The following is a 19,877-nucleotide window of genomic DNA, read 5'->3' as shown; positions in this document are numbered from 1 at the left end:
AACTTCTGTTTACAGCATATAATCACCCTAAGGAATTCCCTGCCACAGGAAATTATTGAGGTAGAGTCGAAGAAGGTCAGAGAGGTATTGTTAAAGACTTGAATGTTCATGCAAAGAAGCAACACACATTACACACTTTTTCTCACTGGCCAAGAAGATTGGTCAAATATTATGGGAATTCAAAATATATGGCCACCATGCAAAACCTTTAGTGTAGAAAGGTGACAATTTTCACTCTATGATTTACTGTGCAGCATTTAAAAATGAACTGGCAGCCTAATCAATGTGCATTAATATCTGGAAACACACATTTTAAAGATCAACAAGTTTCAGAGTGATACAATGGTACTTTAGTGTTCTGCCAATGTGTGTAAGAATTTGTAGCATCTTTTCAGAGATTTAGCCTTAACTTTTCTCACTTGTTTTAGTATATTGTTGCAAACAATAGTAGTTTGCCCTCTTTTCTTTCTCCTTCTTTGTGGAATACCATCTTAACCTGTTCAAGGTCACCATGTAGATGTGTTATCACAGCCACTCATTCTGTACTTGAAAACTGCAAAACCATTGGAGGCAGGCCTGTAGCTGGGGCTTTCAAGGGTGATCTGGAGTGTTACAGTTTGTTGGAGGCCAAACCAAATCCATTTCCCAGGCATTAAACTCAGAGCACTGAGCACTTTCTTTGAAAATTGCCTCCTCTGCTTTATCTCCAGTGCAGCCCCTGGAAGTGATGGACTAAAAAGGAACTTCAGGAGAGTCCTATTTCCTCAGGTAAGATTTTCCACAGAAGTGATTTGTTTTGGTTTTTATTAGCAATATGGAGAATGCAGGGTGGGTATACCCCACCGCAGACCGCACAACCTGGTATCCCAAGGGTACCAGCCATCCAAAAGGCATCTTCATTGCACTGCTGGAACTCACCCTGCCTGCTCTTGGTTGGGGCCAGTGGCTGTCCAAACAGTGTCCCTCCGTGGCCTGGAATTCAGGACCTTGCAGGCACCATGTCCAACAGAGAGGATACATCCAGCAGCCCTTTGAGAAGATTGAGAGGTCATGCTACAGATGGGCCAACATCTGTCCACTTGGCCAGGGTTTAGATTAGACAGGATATTGGGAAGAAATTCTTCCCTGTGAGGGTGGTGAGGCCCCGGCACAGGTTGTCCAGAGAAGCTGTGGCTGCCCCAACCCTGGAAGTGTCCAAGGACAGATTGGATGAGGCTTGGAGCAACCGGGGTTAGTGGAAGGTGTTGCTGCCCATGGCAGGGGAGTGGAACGAGATGATCCTTAAGATTCCTTCTAAGCCAAACCATTCCATGATTCCATGATTCTATTCTCATCCACCATCTAATAGCAGAAATGGGGCACAGTGGGCTCAAGGCTTGGATGCAACATCTCATGTCCTTCAACCATGTGCCCAGGTTGCTTTTCTAGTACAAAGTTGCCATGAGAGGGGAAATGAGAGGTTTGGGATGTTGCTCTGGTGAAGGGTGTTGTGCAGGTAAAGAGTTCAGAGAGGATTCAGGCACCCCCTCAAGTCTTGCAACACAGAGAGAGTGACAAACATCTCACCTTATTCACACCTCTCAAGGGAATGCAGCAGCTCTTTTTATGGCCAGATGGAACAGAACTCAAGACAAATTAAGTAAACAAAATTGTCTTTCAGACAAGGACTTTTAACTGCTGACACAATAGAGAAATTACTTTTTCAAAAGTGTCATTTAAGTCTGGACAAGATGTTTTGAAGTAAAACTTGACTTTCCTTGTCTTTTCTTAATCTCAGTTCTGATCTGCTGTCATTTGATCATGTTTTCCATTCTGGTCAGCAATGCCAGTAGAAGGCTGAAGAACAACTAGACTTCAATTTTACCAGCTCTTTCCTCGTAAATTAGGGAAAAAAAGAAAAGAGGAAGATATCATACCTCCATGACTGGCAGATCTATGGTCAACAACTCTGCCCAGTGCCTGTCCCTAAGAACTCCTATGAATCACTTGAAAGAAATACTGAAGTTACACTGGGGCAGAAGGTGTCTAAGCACCACTATGAACCTGCTGGCACCCATTACCTTCCTTCCTAGGCAGCCTCACCTTCATCAGGGTTAAACATTCTGGTGGTTGTGAATAACTTGTTTGAGTACTGAATGTTTGATCTTACTGCTGCTCCCACCAGGGGCAGCACAAGTGGGTATTTTAACAAAGCCCATCAGAGAAAGACTCAGACTGGAGTCAATTAAAGACTGCAGTGGACTGGAGCCACCAGACGTCATTCTCCATCACCTCATTTCTATTGGTACTTTACATTTCAGGAATTAATTTAGGAAACCCAAACAATAATATTCTCTTTAGGGATAAGTTGGCTGCAGTCCTGCATATCTTGTGGGCTGACCCAAAAGCGTGGCCTACAGCCCATATAATGTCTCATCCTCTTGGTCTGTGTCTGAATCAACTTCCCCACATGAAAATCTTTGCAAAGGAGACTGCACCTCTTGGTTTATGGTGGGAGATGTTCTTGGAGGATGAGAAGCAACAGCAGAAAACTGACAATGAACCAGCCAAATAGGCCCAAGTATTGAACAGTTTAGCTGATGGCTTGCACCCATCCCACTGCCAGTGGATCAGGTTGGCTGTTCAGTCTGTCACTAAAGTTTCATAGGAAGACACAACCCTGCCTCTTACACTTTGTTGGCTGTGTAATAATTGCTGTGCCATGAAATGCCTCCTCAAGTTTGCCAGAATCAAGGTTCCCTCAGGAAGACTGATTACAATACTAATATGGAATCACAGAATGGTTTGGGTTGGAAGGGACCTTAAAATAATTTCATTCCACCCTCCCTGCCATGGGCAGGGACACCTTCCACTATCTCAGGTTGCCCAAGCCAGGTCCAACCCGGCTTTGGACACTTCCAGGGATCCAGGGGCAACCAGAGTTTCTCTGTAAAACCTATGCCAGGGCCTCAACAACCTCAGAGGGAAGAATTGCTTCCTCATTTCTTCTTCTTTAATCTAAATCTATTCTCTGTCAGTTTAAAACCATTCCCTGAATGTTTCCAATTCAGCAATTTTTTGTGAGAGCAAAGGACATAATGAGCTCTGTGAAAACATCTTTCAGAAGTCAGGTCTTCTAGAATTTTGGAAAAGTGTTCAAACCTCACTGAACTGGTAAGAGACAAGCGTAAGATCCTCAAGGCTTTTCAGAAGTCCAAAAAGATAACATTTATAGTTCTTCCTTTGTCCACTGGTGAAGTCAGTGCTCCTCTCCATTAAAAACCTTCCTTATCTCTAGGAGTCTGATGAAGCTCATGAGTGCAGCTCAACCATTCTGAGTTTTTTTTATTTAAAACAGTGGGAGCTTTTGGTGTAGTGCAGCAATTAATTTATCCTAAATTTACATGTTGTTAAATTTACAATTCTTTCTTTCTTGTGTCCTTACACTAAGGATGGAGCTTCTCCAAAATAGGATGAGGGAAAGAACCACATCAGAATGACATTAGAGATTAACCAGAGTCCTGCCTCTGGAGGATTTCAATCAATTGGGAGTGACATTTATTTGACCAAGACAAAAGTCCTGTGGCTCTGATTTCATTGTCACACAGCAGCACAGATCTGGAAAAACTAAGCAAGGGGCTGTTTAAACTCAGATTATAACAGGTCCTTTTTTCTTGTCCCTTTGGAACAATAAATTGGCTTAAAATACAAGACGATACCAAATGCTTATTACTCCTGTGGAGAATTAATGAACCATGGCATCCAAACTATCGAGTGGTCAGACCATATGTTACTAGAAATGGTGGATGCTCTGTATTGGTTAGGGATGTTATGCATTTGTTATTAAGGCTGTGAAACTTAACCAATAAACACAGCTGAGAAATGAGCATAAACAGTCAATCCATATGAGGGAAACTGCTCACGTGAAGTAAATGTAGCAAAAATGCAATTTAATGAGCCTTGTAGAGAAGACTTGCTACATCCAAGAAACTTTCCCACAAACTAATATTGGCTGAGACCAGCTGCTTATCAAAATAATCCTTGGTCTTACTGGACAGGGGTTCTATACACAGGGAGTGTAAGAGACGTCTGACAGTAATAAACTTATCACCCTTGGGATATTTGCTGCAGGCAATAGGGATCTTCCCTGCTACAACTTGTAAGGCCAGGCAGCAGGGGATCAACTTCAAAAAAGATCGTGGTGCAGGTCCAGCCTCTTGAGTGGCACCAGCAAGCCCAGTCACTGTTCTGTGCCTCAGTTTACCCATCATGCTAATACATACATTTTCCTGGGTTTAATTAACAAGCTAATGACTATCTAAGCATTTCTTCTCATTGTCTTGTATGTTATTTCGCAGGTAATCAGAACAAAAATTCTCATCACAGTGAACACCTTGGGGTCCTGGATGAAATACCTCTGAGTGCTTACAAAGTTTTGGTGGAGTGCCACCAAATATGAATAGAGCCATAGAACACAGAATCGTTTGAATTGGAAAAGACCTTAAATACTAATTCTAGCCTCCTGTGATGGGCAGGGACATATTCCAGGTTGCTCCAAGCCCTGCCTAGCCTGGCCTTGAACACTTCCAGGGATGGGACATCCACAGATTCTCTGGGCAACCTGTACCTCACCATCCAAACAAGGAAGAATTTCTTTCTAATATCTAACCCTGCCAGTTTGAAGCTGTTTCCCCTCGTCCTGTCAGCTTGAAGCCCCTGTCCCAAGTTCTTCTCCAGCTCTCTTGGAGCTCTTTTAAGCACTGGAAGGGGCTCTGAGCTCCCCTGGAGCCTTCTCCTCTCCAGGGGAACACCCCCAGCTCTCCCAGCCTGTTTCCAGAGCAGAGGTGCTCCAGCCCTGCAAGATCTTTGTGGCCTCTGGATTTACTCCAACAGATCCATGTCCTTCACATTCTGGGGATCCCAGAGCTGGATTTGGTATTCCAGGCATGGTCTCAGAAGAACATAATAGATAGGGAGAATCCTCTCCTCAACCTGCTGGCCTTTGGATGCAGCACAGAATATATGGCTACCATCTAAATTCAACACTGGGGTAAGCTGCGAGTCAAATATGTCCCCAGGGTACAGCTCAGCACTGTCCCCAAGCCATCATGGTCCCAAAGGAGCACACCTCATCTAATGCCAGCCCAGCACCCTGTCCCTAAGCAGACATTGAGCCCTCCACTCCCCAGGGAGAAGTCTCAGTTTCACTGACAGACCTTCCTGAGAAAGCTGGTGCACTGATTTCCATGAGTATCCTGATTTTCTCAGGACGTTTCCATGGGTAGTAAAAAAAATGATGCAGTTAGAATCATAGAATAGCTTGAGTTGGAAGGCATCTCTAAGGGACAACTACTCTGACCCCCCTGAAAAAGAACAGGGACATTTTCAACCATGCTAGGTTGCTCACAGCCCCCTCCAACGTGGCCTTGAACATTTGCAGTTCTTTGTGGGAACAAATAGCATGATGTGTGCTATGTTCTGTTAAAACACCTTTCAAAAATTACGTCTGAGAATTTTGGAAAATTGTTCAAAACTCTCTGGACTGAGAAGAAATGAGCTGTAAGTGTAAGGCTGTCATGAGAGGCCTGCTGAAAGCCTGGTGGCAGCAAAGCTGAATTCCTGTTATATACACCAGGTTCCTTCTAACCCCTTTCAGCCTCCGCTTGTTTATTATTCTTCCTTGGTTTACAAGCTCCAAAGAGACTTGACATAGATTATTATACACAAGAAGGCTCAATGCATCTTGAGATGGATTATTTCCTTCCTTCAGAGCTATGAGAAAGCTGGAGTTGCTAATGATTTGGTATCTTTTGACATTTCACTGCAAAAGCTTACTTTTAGCACAGTGAGGCTGCACAGGCCCCGTTACCTGCTGGCGTCTCCAGCACTTGGGTCCATATTTGGCTTTGCTGTTGCTGTCATGCCTTACACCTGGTTTTTCTGTTTAGAAAATGCTAATTTTGACCTAAAAGAGCACTGAAAGTTGTTACAATGTCCATTCCTGTGAGGTGGCCTCATTTTCCACAAGAACTATATGATGAAGAATAAGCAGAAAGAGAAAAGGGTAAGGAAAGTTAACTGGAAAAGGCAAGCAAAATAACCTGCTGAGTTGTTTGATGTGGTTGATTTATTTGTTTGCTAAAGTAAATAATTTCTGAGTTATGCAATCAGTGGGCATTTGGAGGTTTGAAATAAAATTTAGGCTTATGGAGGTTTGAGACATTTATTGAGACCCTCAGGGTTCAGATCTGCTGGACAAATGGATCTGTCTGAGTCTGCCTGTATTTCACCTACAAAGTGGAGAAGCTCCAGTTTTCCAAAATGAAAACTCTCTTTTTGAGTATCAGAAATTAAGAAAATTGCTAGTGACTCAAGGATGATCTCATATCAGATGGGAAATAAAAGCTTTACCGGGGAGGATTTGTTATTAGCCTTTTTTACAACTCTATTAGTATGTCATGGCTAAGACAGCCCAACCAGGAGAGGCCACACCACAGACAAGCTCATTAGTATTGAGTCAGGAGCATATATGTCACATTTAAGTTATCCAGCCACCAAAATGAATTGGATCCTGTTTAACAAACAGGTTTTGTTAATATTATCTTGATCTGCAAAATTATATTCTTGAAAATTACATTTGAGTCTTACTGCATTGTGCTATCAGAGCCCAAGAATATCATTTTCCTGTGGTGCTGAGGTATTTTATGTACATATTCTGATAAAAAACATCAAACAGGTCTCATTGCAAATTAACATTTCCAGTGTACCATAGAGAATTCAGCCTTCTGGATTATTCCATTTTCCAGTGAAGTACATATTATAATACAGCATGTGTTCTGTTTTTAAAGCAATTATGCTTAAATATACTTGTTCTCCAGTTTAATTTTCCTTCTGAAAGCACAGCAGTTGTCTTCTATCAACAAATCCATTCCAGAATGTTTTGCTAGCAACTGTTACTAGGGTTTTTTCCATCCAAATTGGAAGCTTGAGAGGGATATGATCAAATCTTGAGCATGGCTAGAGACGTTTGCCAGTAGCTAAAATACTGAGTGAGCAAAATATCTGCTCTTGAATGTTTTTAAAACAAGGAAAAGCCATCATAGCTTTAGGACATGGACTCCATCTGCTTGTCCTCCTGGAAAAGCAGGAGTCATTCTAGTCTAGCAATGCTTTCAGACAGGAAGGAGCAGCTCTCCAGTCCAAGCAATCAATGACCATAGGACAAGAATGTCTAGAAGAAACCCCACCATTGGCATTACGTGACAGAACCGTGGTGTGGACTCCAAAAATGCAATTATAGAAGGTGTCTTCATGAAACAGAGGTCTAAATTTCGTGTCTTCTCCTGCATGCCCACTGCTGCCCTGGTAGATGTGACCTGGGGACAGTTTGGCTGTGGGTGCCATGTAGTCCTGGCTCTGTACTCAGAAACTGTGTAAGAAAGTGCCAAAGCAGACACCTGACCCCATGACTAGCCCCTAATGTTGAGGCAAGGCACCATTTAATTTTGATTTAATTGTCTTGCCTTTAATTATTTTACCAGTCACTGGAAAACTCTTGCTTCTTCCATTCTCTCTTTTTTTTCTCTCATTTTATCTCATTGCAGGGGGTCAAGCAGAGTAAACAAACCTGTGCACAGCTGGTTGCCAAGATTCTGGGCTTGTCACCCACCCAGTGGATGACACACATGTTCCTGTTCTTTAACCAGTTAAAAACCGTAAGGATTGTTACTAGTCAGCATTTTAGCACGGCCCATTCTCTCTGTGCACACATGCCTACATGATTCATGAGGTCTGGATTGCTTCTGAGGTCTGCTCCAAGAGCTGTTTCAGGTGGCTCTGATGTTATCAGAAGTAGCTGGAGAAACAAAGGCCTTTCTACAGAAAAATTGGCAGGTAAGGAAATAAGGAAATTATTTCAAACTCATTTGTTTTAAGGTATATTTATCACACTCAAATCTAAACATATTGATTTATATTATGGCTTTGGCATCATAAACATTTGATAGGATTATTTATTAACATTGAGCTGTTCTTTTTTGGCTTTCCAAAACAAACTTCTGAGGAAATATTTAAACACACACACTACACAATTGCCTGACTGCAGCTCACCTCCTCATCACAACTGGATTGTATGAATATCCACATCTTCCATAAAGCATTCCAGCAGTCAGGGGTGCAGACAGATCACAGAATCAGGCTTCTGAGCTAAAGCTGAAAAAGGACCCGAGTGCTACTTCCAACTTGGTATTTTACAGGGATCCTTCAAATTCCTGTGGCCGAGGGCTATGAACATTCACATTAGTGCTGGCAATGCCCCGTGGGCCTCGAGTCTCCAGCAGAGAAACTACACCAGCCTTGAAGCTGTCATCCTGCTGAGCCCCCTGTGCCACATCTGAGGCAAAGCAGAGCTCTCAGGCTGCTCCTTCCTCGAGGACCTGCTCCAGGCAACGCTGTACTTTGAGCACAGTTATTGTACTTCTCTGGGCACAGTTGTTATGCTTGGCTTTTCCCCAACCAGAAGGGAATAATGGAACTTTCTAATGCTGCCATGTGTGCCCCACCATATCCCACAGGCCAGTGACTGAGCTGGACAGGTTTCCTGCTCATTTGCCTACCCCTCTGAAGAGATGCTCAAAAAACTACCCCAAAAGTCAATTGTGAGTTTAAGTTCCTCAAAGGAGTATAGGGGATGTCTGAGAAGACAACTCTCCACAGTTCTCTGTCAAAAAACCAATTCATTGTCTTGATTTCCATAAAATTGGGCTAGGGTGACATAGGCACCTAATCTAGAAAAAGATTCAGAGCTGAAAATCCCAGCTAAAGACTCCCAGATAGCCATAGAATCATAGAATCACAGAATCATGAAGGCTGGAAAAGACCTCCAAGGTCAGCAAGTCCAACCTTCAACCAAATCCCAGCAGGACCACTAAATCATATTGCAAAATGCCACACCTATTTTTTTTTTTTTAAATTTTAATACTTAGCTTTTGAACACCATATCTGCCTTCCTCAAGGACCAGGAATCTTGGAGCCCCGAGTCTTGCCCATCTTCCTATTTTCTACCAGTTTGCCCAGGTATTTTTAAGCTCTTCTTTCTGTTTTGGTTTATCCTATCCATTCATGTAATCTGCTTACAAAGATCCTGAGTGTCTGGTGCCTGGAACAGCCTGAGTCTGCACACAGATCTAGTTTTAAGTGACTTTTCCAAGAGTAGGAAGAAAGTGAATGCAAGAGCCGGGAATGGAAGCCAAGTTTCTTGTTTCATAAACTCCTGAGTTAACCACTTCTACTGAAAAGAATCAAGCAGAAAAAAGAGCACAACAAAGGGGAGTGAGAAGAAAAGCTTTCAAAGCACCAAGCCCAATATCACCCATTCAGATTTCTTGAATGTCTTGTGTTGCCAAACATTTATGGCTTTGAGCACTGCTGGATTTCTCTAAGCTGGTGGATAATTTTCCCCACAAATTTTATTACTGTATAATTTGATTTTGTTGCCATTATGCATCTTGGTCAGCCCCACTTTTAGTCCCCAAGGCTGAAAAGAGCCCTTAAGCTCTAAGGGGACAGAAGGCTGCCAAGTGTAGAAACTTATTTTGTTTCCTTTTCCTTGAAAATAAAAGGAAATGAGCAGATGAAATGCACATTACTACCTCAGTTTTTTCTTTTTAATGAAATTTTCCTTCCCCTGTGATTCTCACTTTTCCCTGCTGTACTACCCAGGACAAGGTAACACTGACTATGAACCAGATCCAGTGAGAAATTCTCCCCCTCAGATCATTCTCCTGCTAGAAAAGGCAGGTTTACCTCTATCTGAATAGTTCCTGGAGGTGGTTTGGTTTTGGCAAATCCTGCAGGAGACCTAAACAAGAAGTTGCACTTGAAATTTGTGTATTTTCTCTTGGCTCAGAAGGATGCTTCTGACTTTATAGCTGCAGATTTAAGAAGGTTTGATGAGGACCCTGGTGCTCAGTGACCACAGTCTGTGGATCTCTCAGAAAGGAAATCTGGTGGCAAATAGGACTGGGTCTATATTTGATGAGGTTTTTTGAGGTAAAAAAGAAAATTAAAGGATATCAAGATGGGCTTTTTTCCATAATTTAATATGCATGAAAGTAATTTCCACAGCAGTTCCTACAATAAGAGTCTACACATTTAAAAGAAAAAAAAAAACCAAAAGATCTACTCTACTTCTTGGGGAAGGAAAAATACCTAAATGAAGAAACCCAACATCAGTGAAGAAGAAGTAGTGTCCTGGCTTCTGATCAGCAAATGGAAAAAGAGATATATAAAAAAAGGTGGCTCCTGTAAAACACAGGGGAGAAGGAAACTCCAGTAAACAAGACAAAACAGACATAATTGGAAACAGGCCCCCTCAGCAGCATTCTGGGTTGGAAGGCGAGTGGAGAGAATGGGAGAGCTGCAGAGAAGATTGGAAGAACTGAAAAACTCAAAGAAAACCAAGGGGAATTGAATAAAAACAACAGTCTGCTTATAAAAGTAAACAGAGGGGGAAGGGAGAGCATGCAAAGGGAAAACAGATGCACAGTGAGACAGTGCTCAAGAGACTGGGGGAGATGAAAGCTGTCTAAAACAAGAGGGGAACTCGGAGGGGAAAAAATGAACAACCAAAAAATCTAACAGAAATATTAGTAGCAATGCCTTGGTGACCTTCACACAGCAAGATGCCTCTGTTTGTACAGGCCCGGGGGAGGCTGGGGACATTTTATTGTCACAGAAGTTTTACCATGAGGAGCACACTGAGGAACTGAAAATGCAGCAATGCTGTCTTACTCAGGATTGGTTTTAAAGTCTCCTCTCTTCTTTGTCTCAGTCTTACAGATCTTGAGATAGAACAGATGAGGAGAAACTCTGTAAACAGGTCAGGATACCTTTCTGAGGTCTGGCTTCCACCTAGAGGATCCAAAGAGGGTCCTACCCACCATCAGAAGCTGAGTATCCTCTTCCAGTGGGCTCTGGGATCACAAAAATCCCATAGGCTTGAAGTCAGGTCTACAAAATCATTATTTCCATGAATAGGTTAGGTTATTTGTGGGAGTGTGTTCTTCCTGCTAAATAGATGCACAAAAATAACATGTCACAGAAAAAGTCTGCTCTCTGACTTCTGTGGAACCTGTTGGAAACCCACAGTGGTTCTGGGTACTGCAAACAAGAGCAGAAGGTGTTATGATGTGAGTAGTTACCCTGAGCTTTAAATCAAAAGGATTAGAATCTTAAGCTTATTCTGGGAAGCTGTGTAAGGAGGTTTAAAATATTGCTCTTGCAGCTGTCTGTCTTTGTTCTCAGGCATCTCATTTTGGTGAGTCTGTACAAACTCACTTCTACTTGGATTGTATAGGACAAGGGGAATGTCTCTAAAGTAAAGGAGGAGAGATATAGATTAAATATTAGGAAGAAACTGTTCTCTATGAGGGTGGTAAGGCATCCGTTGCCCAGAGAAGCTGTGGCTGTCCCATCCCTGGAAGCATTTAATCCCAGGTTGGAGAGGGCTTGGAGAAACCTGGGATAGTGGAAGTTGTCCCTGCCCATGGCAGGGGTGGAATGAGATGATCTTTCAAGTCCCTTCCAGCTGAAACTATTCCATGACTCCATGATTCCATGACTCCATAATTCCATGGCTCTATGATCACAGCAAGGCATGATAGAAAGGATCTCTTTTGCCAGACTCTGTGGCATATGTTTGACTTGCTCCCTTTCAGAGTTTAGGGATTTCCAGAACTTTGGATGAGTCTTATTGACAGCACTGGCAAAAGAGAGCAAATGACTGGGTCTGGGAGCCAGAGGGAAAACTCTTGCTAAGAAGGAAATATCTTGCTCAGAATTATGATTTTGGATTAGTACTATAGCATTAAGTGATGCTGCTGTGTTATTCCCATGTAGTAAAAAAGCAGAGGATTTATAGATCAGACTTTTATCCTCTTCCAGCCTTCATCTCTCCAGTTTGTCTCATTGACTTCAAAGGTTACATCTCTATTAATAAAAGAAAGACTGCCAGGATTCATTCGTGTGCTCGGAAACTGAAACTCTGGTTACCTCCACCCTGTTAAACTCTGTCAGCTTTAAACCTGCATCCAGCCATCTATTGGAAGTGGCTCTAGGAGTGTGACTGTTTCTGCACCACCCTTGGGAGCAGTGGGAGAGACACAGCAGCCTGGCAAGGGACACTCTGACAGGGATCACCATCAAGGAGATCTGTCCAAGTATCCCTAATGTGACCAAGATAAAGAGCAAACTGTTCTGTGACTGCTCATCTCTCTCCATTAGTCTTCACTCTGCTGATATCAAAACCAATAGAAAATGTCTGTATCTGTCAGAAATACACCCCAAACCTGGTACAATTTCCTTAATTAATTAATTAATTAATTAATTAAATCCTTTCAAGACAAATCTCTAGACACATGTATAATTTCCTCACCTTGTAAAATTTCACTGGTTTGCCCCAAACCATGGTGTTTACCAGAAGAATTTTGGAATAAAATGAAATCTCTGTCCAAACACAAAATGGGTAAAAATTGCAGTTTCTCCTTTCTGTTTTGTTTAGAGAAAGTCATAAGTTTTTTGTCAGAACAAATTCCATCATAGTCTGTCTCCTAGAAATGAATTTTTGGATCACTTTTATTAACAGGAAGAAGATCCATATCCAACAACTTTTGGATTTAGGACTTAGGTGTGGGCCTATTAACAAGTTAGGAATGCACATGATGCTAGGTTGAAGATCCAGACTTGCTCAAATGTTCAGGGAGTGATCAGATCTGTGGTTTTGGTTCAGCTCCATCCCTGGTTTAGTGGCAGGGAAGCAGCTTGGACTTTGCTGATAAAAGAAACTCACACTTGCATCATTTTATACTGCTAATATGCTAAATACACCGCAGCAGATTCATAGGGCAAGGAAGCATTTCAAGCATTGCAGTGAGTTACTGAAAGGAACCGTAGGAAATATATACCAGAAGATAATTTTTTCCAGTTCTTTTCCAGCTCTGCACCCTGCCTGTGTTAGTTCTTGTGCTGGCTGGCTTATTTTCACTCAGAACCATTTTGGAATCATTATAAAACACAACTGGTGTGCCACAAGGAGGTGGGGAGTCTCTTGGCTTATATTTTGCAGATGTCCCTGATTTAACTGGACCAGCAGGTGACCAGGATTCCAAAGTCACCTTGTGATGGTGATCAGCTCATGAACACAGGCAGGTCACAGCAACACATCGAGCCCTCCCCTCGGCCACTTTCCATCAAGCCTGACATGCATATTAGATGCTCTCTGCCTGAAATCTGTCCCTTGAGGTTGAAGTTCAAAATCTAATAGTGCCTCCTGGCCCCAAAAATATGTGTCAATCCATCTAGGCAGTGGTTTTGCTTAAAGGTAAAGCAATACAAGGAGTTTTCAGGTCTGGATGGAACAATCGGCGATTATGGAGTTTATCTTGACATTTATTAGTTGTTAATGGCAGTGCTTCCAGAGAGCTAAGCACATTCCAGGCAGCCACACAGCATCCTTGGGCTGCACCAACTGGTAGTTTAAGGACATGCAAAGACTAAAGGAAACAGCAGCAATAAAAAGGTGTTTTTAAAACTGGGGCAGGGGGTTCCCTTTGTCATTAAAGCTCATTTGAGTCACTACTTGTCAGTGGCAGTTTCTCAGAAGGGGAAATATCCATAGGGAAGGGAGCTGCAGGATGACCTAGATGGGCATGGTGAGGTCAGTTGGAGCCTGGGCTTGACCCTCTGCAGGTATAAGGAGTCCCATAACCAACAAGGACTTTGTTATAATCTGGGCAAAAAACCTACTGCTTGGACAAAGAGCCTTGGTGACAGTGACAGAAGTTGTGACCAAGAAGGACCAACACCAGTGGTGCTGGGACCATCTGTGATGGCTGCTGATCCTGAAACCATGGGAATACAGCAGGTCATTTTCCACTAGAATCCAGAATCCAGAAAGGCTGACATTTTTTGGGTGCTCCTGCCCATCAGTGTCTGGTGCTGTCCTGGAAGCAAGGATGGAGGAAGGATTTGGATGTCCCTCGGCTCTGCCCATTCTAATAAATCACAGAAACACAGAATCCTAGAATGTTTTGGGCTGGAAGGGACCATAGAGATCATCTCATTCCAGATTCCTGCCACAGCCAGGGACACCTTCCACTATACCAGATTGCTCAGGGCCACATCCAACCTGAAATCCCAAATTACATCCTGAGACAAATGAGCATTACATGGCAAAGTGAAGTCACTGGAACTCAGTTTTGGCTTCTCCAGCATGGACTGAGTAATTTCTGAGCAGAGTTTTCACTCACTGAGCTATTCTTTAACCTATTCCCTTGGGGGCTGCCATGTGACAGGACAAAGCCTTTTTCCTTCTTCCAGATGAAAAGTTTCTTCCAGCAGATAAGAGAAAATTCTCATTGCAGTGACTCTCTATGGCAGAGAAATAGTGAGATGGATGGCATCAGGAAAATATCAGGCAGCTAAACATACCACTTTAGTCTTTCAATATGTACTTAGTGATTTGGGGGTTTCCTTGTAAGTCCAGAACCTAAAATTCAGGTCTGAATTCTTATCTTCCTGACTTGGGTGGGCCTTTTAACCTGTCAGGGCTTTTCCATTTGGAAAGTATGAGTAACAATACCAGGTAGTCTCAGTAAATGCAGAAAATGCCTCCCTGAAGTAAGGTGCAGATCAGAGAGAACAATATCACTGTCCAGAGATTGCAAAAGACTGTGTAGAAATGGTTTTAAATTATGATGTATTACTTTCTTGGGGTAATCCCCTATTTCAGAGTTATCTCACACCACACCCTGTGCCTCTTCAGAATAACAGTGACAACAAAACCCAGATCAGATCCTGATACACAGATCTCTGTCATTTCCAATAAACTTTAAAAATTGTTTTGATTATTTATACACATTTATTTGCAATAAAGCAGTCTGCTACCAGTGCACATCCTTTAACAGACCTCCAAACACTGATTTTCTCAACATAAACTTCTTATAAGGAAATCTATGGTAACTACATAGGGTTATCCACCTGTGGCTGCTCTGAGTGCACCTGGTACAGCACAGGTGTCCTGAAAGGGGCCCTGGATAATCCCTTCTCCAAAGATGAACCTCTCTGCTTCCCTGGGTGAAGGCAGCAGCCACTGCTGCCCAGAACTGCTGCTCCAGGCTGCTCCCAAAGTGCCAAAGGCATTGGTTGTATCTCTCTGAGCTCCTTTTGTTTGCAGCCATAAAGAGCAGCAGAAAATCACAGATGTGTCAGCCCAGATCCAGCATCACCTTTTGGGTCCTAAATCCATTCTGTTAAGAAGGCAGAAACCTAAAGAGGCTGCTGAGTCTGGGTTGGGGCACTCCTGCTGAACAGCACAGCAGTCCCAAAAGGGTGGAAATGGCTCAGCTTGAAAGTTTTACAAGTGCTTGGGAGGAATGAGGGCTTGTGAGAGCCAGACAAAATGCCTGGGAGCTTAAACAATGCTGAGTGTGGCTCCGAAAGCACTCCCTGTGGACAGCCCATCCTTTCAGCACAGCCAGAGGTTGCCCGCACGGCTTTAGAGCCCGTTGCACGCCCCGCGTCGCTCTGATTGTGCACAGCAGCTGGGAGCTGAACAAATAAGCAGCCACTGCTGTGCTGGATGGGGGAACATCCTGGTGCTGCTATGGCATTCCTTGTCGAGTTTTCAGGCTCAAATGGGTCCCACATGGGGGGAGTGCATCGGGCTCTGTTGGCAGGCGGGAGATTTGGAGACTGGAGCTCTCCCAGTCTCCTGCTTGTGGAAAAAAAAGCATCTTTTATGTTTCCTTGCCACCAGGACAAGGGGCTGGAATAAATAATGAAGTGACCCAGCCACTCCCCTGCTATTATAGCAAGCAGCTGGAGGGCCACCAAACCCGGGCACTGTGCTCATCAAACAGGCGCTTTCCCGCTTGCCTTTTATTGGGATTCACTGGTGGCACTCTGGGGGTTTGTCGCTTCTTTCTTTGCCTCCCACTGCCCAGAGACACTACCAGTAAAACCCCAGGGTGATATTAAAAAGGGGAGGCTGGGCTGGCAGCCAGCTGTTGCTACCAGATGTGCCTGTGAGCATCGCAGAAAAAGCCAATTTAGCCGATCCAGCCTCCTCGCAAAGTGGAGCCCATTGTTTGAAGGGGCACAACAAGCAACTGCAGGAGGCTGAATAAATGCCAGGGCACAACTGTTTCAGGCTGGGGAAAGCTCCCAGAAAGGTGCTTATTGCTGCAAAGAGAGGCTGGGGAGCTCTCCAAGCAAATAGTAGGTGCTCAAACACCGGCACTATGGCAACAAATATAAACTTTTACATTTTTAAACTCACTTGGAGGATAATGGGAATGAAAAGTGTGTTTAAAGGATCAAAGTGAAGTTACCCATGTATCCAGGTTGGATGGGGTTGACTGAAAAATCATAGAATCACAGAACAGTTTGGGTTGGAAGGGACATTTAAAGATGATCTATACCAATCTCCTGCAATTACCAGGGACATTTTCAATGAGATCAGTTTGCTCAGAGCCCCATCCAGCCTGGACTTGAATGATTCCAGGGATGGGGCAACTACCACCCCTCGGGTGCCAGGACTTACAGGACCTTGAAGATAAAGAAGGGTGGAGTCAAAAGTAGATGCCCAAGTCTTTTGTTGATGTTTCAAAGCCCCCTTCCCTCCATCCTTCCCTTGTCTGGAGTCTGTGCTGCCCTCACAGAGGTGATGCCCACTGCAGCCCACAGGGACTCTTCTATCTTGAGCCACAGCCTCAAGGAGCAGCAAAGAGATTAATTTGGTGATGCCCTGTGGACCAGCTGCTTTTCTGGGCCTGCTGCCTCTTCTTCTGGAAAAGGAGAGGCACAGCTGGGGGAAGGAGGCTCCAGCTGGGAAGGTGGGGAGGGTGAGAGGAAAACCATGAGGGAAGTGCCTGAGCAATTTCACAGCAGAGGCAGCGTATGAAGTTGCCTCGGTTCGTGGTCTGCACTCTGGGGTCTGTCTGTGGGAAGCCTGCAGGGGTGTTGCAACCTGCCAATGCCAATAAACATCACCACAAGACCAGAGGAGATCAGGGCCTGCAATATGAAAGGCAAAGAGAGGAAAATTAGAAGCAAAAATATGAAGTTAATAAAAATCCTTTATCCAATCAGACTCTAAAGAGAGCACAGCCATGGGCTGGAAGGAGCAGCCGGGCGCTCCGAGCCCTCACTTTGCTTAATTACCTAATGGCTTGCAGAGCTCCTCCAGCTTTATGAGTTGCACATTTATGTGCAGCTGTCCTGCCTTGCAGGAGCCGTGGTAGCTGCTGGGGGCAGTCTCTGCCCGTGCCCCCTGCCTGCATGCAGGGCAATGGGGCTCCGTGGCCCAGATGCTCCACATCTCAAGGTTTGAAATAGGTAAATCCCTTTAGGTAAATAATCTTTCTTATAAACGATATAATTTGCCTACTAAGGGGGAGAAATTCCCCCTCCCTGCTGTTTGCACAGCAGTTCCTCTGGGCAGTTTATCTGAGCCCCTATTCCCAGGACACAGGGTTGATGATTTCATGAAGATCAGGAATTGTGCCTGTGGCTTGCTGGGGGCTGGCACAGGCCCTGCTTTGGTTTTCCTGCTGCAAGAAAGCCCCTCCCCAGCTCAGCTCCTGGCTCCTGCTGGGAGCAGCTCCCAGAGCAGGAGGGGAGTGGGATGCTCGCATGGGGCTCTGAGCAACCTGAAAATCTCGCTGAAAATGTCCCTGCACACTGCAGGGGGGTTGGACTAGGTGACCTTTAAAAGTCCCTTCCAACACAAACCATTCTCTGATTCTATGCTGGAAAAATTTTCCCCAGTGATAGGTGCAGTACATCACAGGAGGAGTGGAGGACAAGGACAATGTAGGCACACATATTCCCAGGATGAGGGCAGTGCCTTGGACTCCGATAAATAATGGGTTTGGGCACAGTAAATGTTTTATTTAGTTCCATGTCAGGCTGAGGCAGATGTAGTGAAGTTTTTCTCCAGGTTGGGCAACTGAGAACTGCTGAGGTGTGTTGTCTTCCCCTGTGTTGTGGGATCCCTGCTGCCTCCTGAGCATTTTGTCTGCAGGCTCCATCCCAGCATCCCAGTTTTGCCAGAGCAATCTCCCTGTGTCCCCATCCAGTGACTGAGCTGCAGGCTCAGGCATTTCAGGACTCCTGTGCTGTCACCCTGGCACCAGGCTGTGCTGGTGGCCAGGACAGCTCTGTGCAGGCAGAGAAAGCCAAGCCCTGCCTTCAGCAGATAGTGAGGTGCCAGGAAGAATTCCCTGTGCTGAGAAAGGACTGCTTGGTACCTGCTGTCTCAGCATTCCCAGGAATAGGCAGTGGATGAAGACATCTCTGATCAACAAGAAATTCTTTGCAAGATGCCCATGACTGCAGCACTTGGTCTTTGATTAACATCTTGCTTAGCAGGGCAAAACATAAAGGAACCACATGCAGCAGTGTTTGTCCAGAAGTCATTATTTCTGGGCTTTGGTCCCAGCCCTTTTCTGGGGCAGGATGTCTGCCCAGATGGACATGCAAAACCCTGATGGCTTTTTCAGGGCTCTGAAACCCAGAGGCCAGAAGTTACATGCATGGTTGACATGCAGGGATGAACACTGACCATCTGAAAGGAGCTGGGGGCTTACTGCTGCAGCTGAGCACCATTAACCCCACCTGGTCATTAATCCCCAGGAAACTGAGTCATATCACAGAACTGGAAGATAAATGAGCTGAGGGGACCTTGTGGGATCACCTTATCTGACCCTCTGCCACGTGACAACATCAGAGAGCCTTTGTTCCAACACCTTTTGGTGTTGCAGGCTAAAAATGTGGAAGGAGAGGGAAAGGAGGAGAAAATATAAAGTGCTTAACAAAAGCTCCAGCAATACTGACTCAGGGCATGCCCAGTTGTTGTTCCTTCTCAGCTGGCAGTCAGGTGAAGGCATAACATAGATGCCTTGAAAATGCTCCAAGTGCTGGAACTTCTCTGCTCTGGAGACAGCTGGGAGAGCCAGGGGTGTTCCCCTGGAGAAAAGAAGACTCTGAGAAGATCTTAAAGCACCTTCAGTGCCTAAATGGGCTAAAAGAGAGATGGCGAAGGAATTTTATCAAAGTCATGGGGTGACAGGACAAGGGGGAAGGGTTTTAAACTAATTGAGAAGATATTTAGATTAGATATTAGGGAGAAATTCTTCTCTGTCTAGGTGGTGAGACACTGGCTCAGGTTTCCCAAAGAAACTGCAGATGTCCCATCCCTGGAAGTGTCCAAGGCCAGGCTGGACAGGACTTGGAGCAACCTGGGATGATGGAAGGTGTCCCTGCCCATGGCAGGGCATGGAAGTAAATGATCTTTTAGGTTCCTTCCAACCCAAACCATCTATGATGGATTCTGTGACATCTGAAGGGGGAATATTTCTTATGGCACAAATCGTCTCAGTGAAAGATTTGTGTTGAACATCTGATTTGTTCATTAGGAAGATCTTTCTGCTTTCTTGTTCTACTTGAAATAAATACAGCAAAAATTCAAATCAATATTGTGCCTTTAGCAAATGTGTGAAAAAAAGTTCACACAGATGTGTCTTTTTCTGCATTTTGCAACTCCATTTTCCCAATCTGGGTTTATTGAGAAATCATTTTATCACACCTGGAAAATATAAGTAAAATAAACATTTTTTCATACTCATTGATATTTTTTAAATAGACCCTCTAAGGCTTCTATTAAATCCCAGTCAGTTTTAAAAGCAATATAGATAAGTAAAGATGTTCAGGATTCAGAAGAAAATTTCATATCACTTGAGAATAAAATAAGATAAAACAAAAATTCCATTCTGTAAGTATTAAACAGAGAGGGAAAAAAGATCTCATTTCCCCCAAATGTTCTGTGTAGGAAACTCAAT

General features: G+C 44.0%; 1 long non-coding RNA gene across 1 annotated transcript in view; it reads left to right on the top strand.

The window, feature by feature from the left end:
• The first annotated feature begins 998 nt into the window (after positions 1 to 998).
• The window catches only part of LOC146767780 (uncharacterized), a 38,196-nt gene continuing 19,317 nt past the window's right edge, over positions 999 to 19,877 (top strand). Inside the window, exon 1 of the long non-coding RNA XR_014953533.1 lies at positions 999 to 7,872. This is a non-coding gene — a long non-coding RNA (uncharacterized LOC146767780). The remainder of the gene's footprint in view (positions 7,873 to 19,877) is intronic.

The sequence above is a fragment of the Lonchura striata genome, chromosome 3 (genome assembly GCF_050655825.1).
Source record: "Lonchura striata isolate lonStrDom1 chromosome 3, ASM5065582v1, whole genome shotgun sequence".
Taxonomy (NCBI): Eukaryota; Metazoa; Chordata; class Aves; order Passeriformes; family Estrildidae; genus Lonchura; species Lonchura striata.
This window is presented reverse-complemented; position numbering and strand designations above follow the sequence as displayed.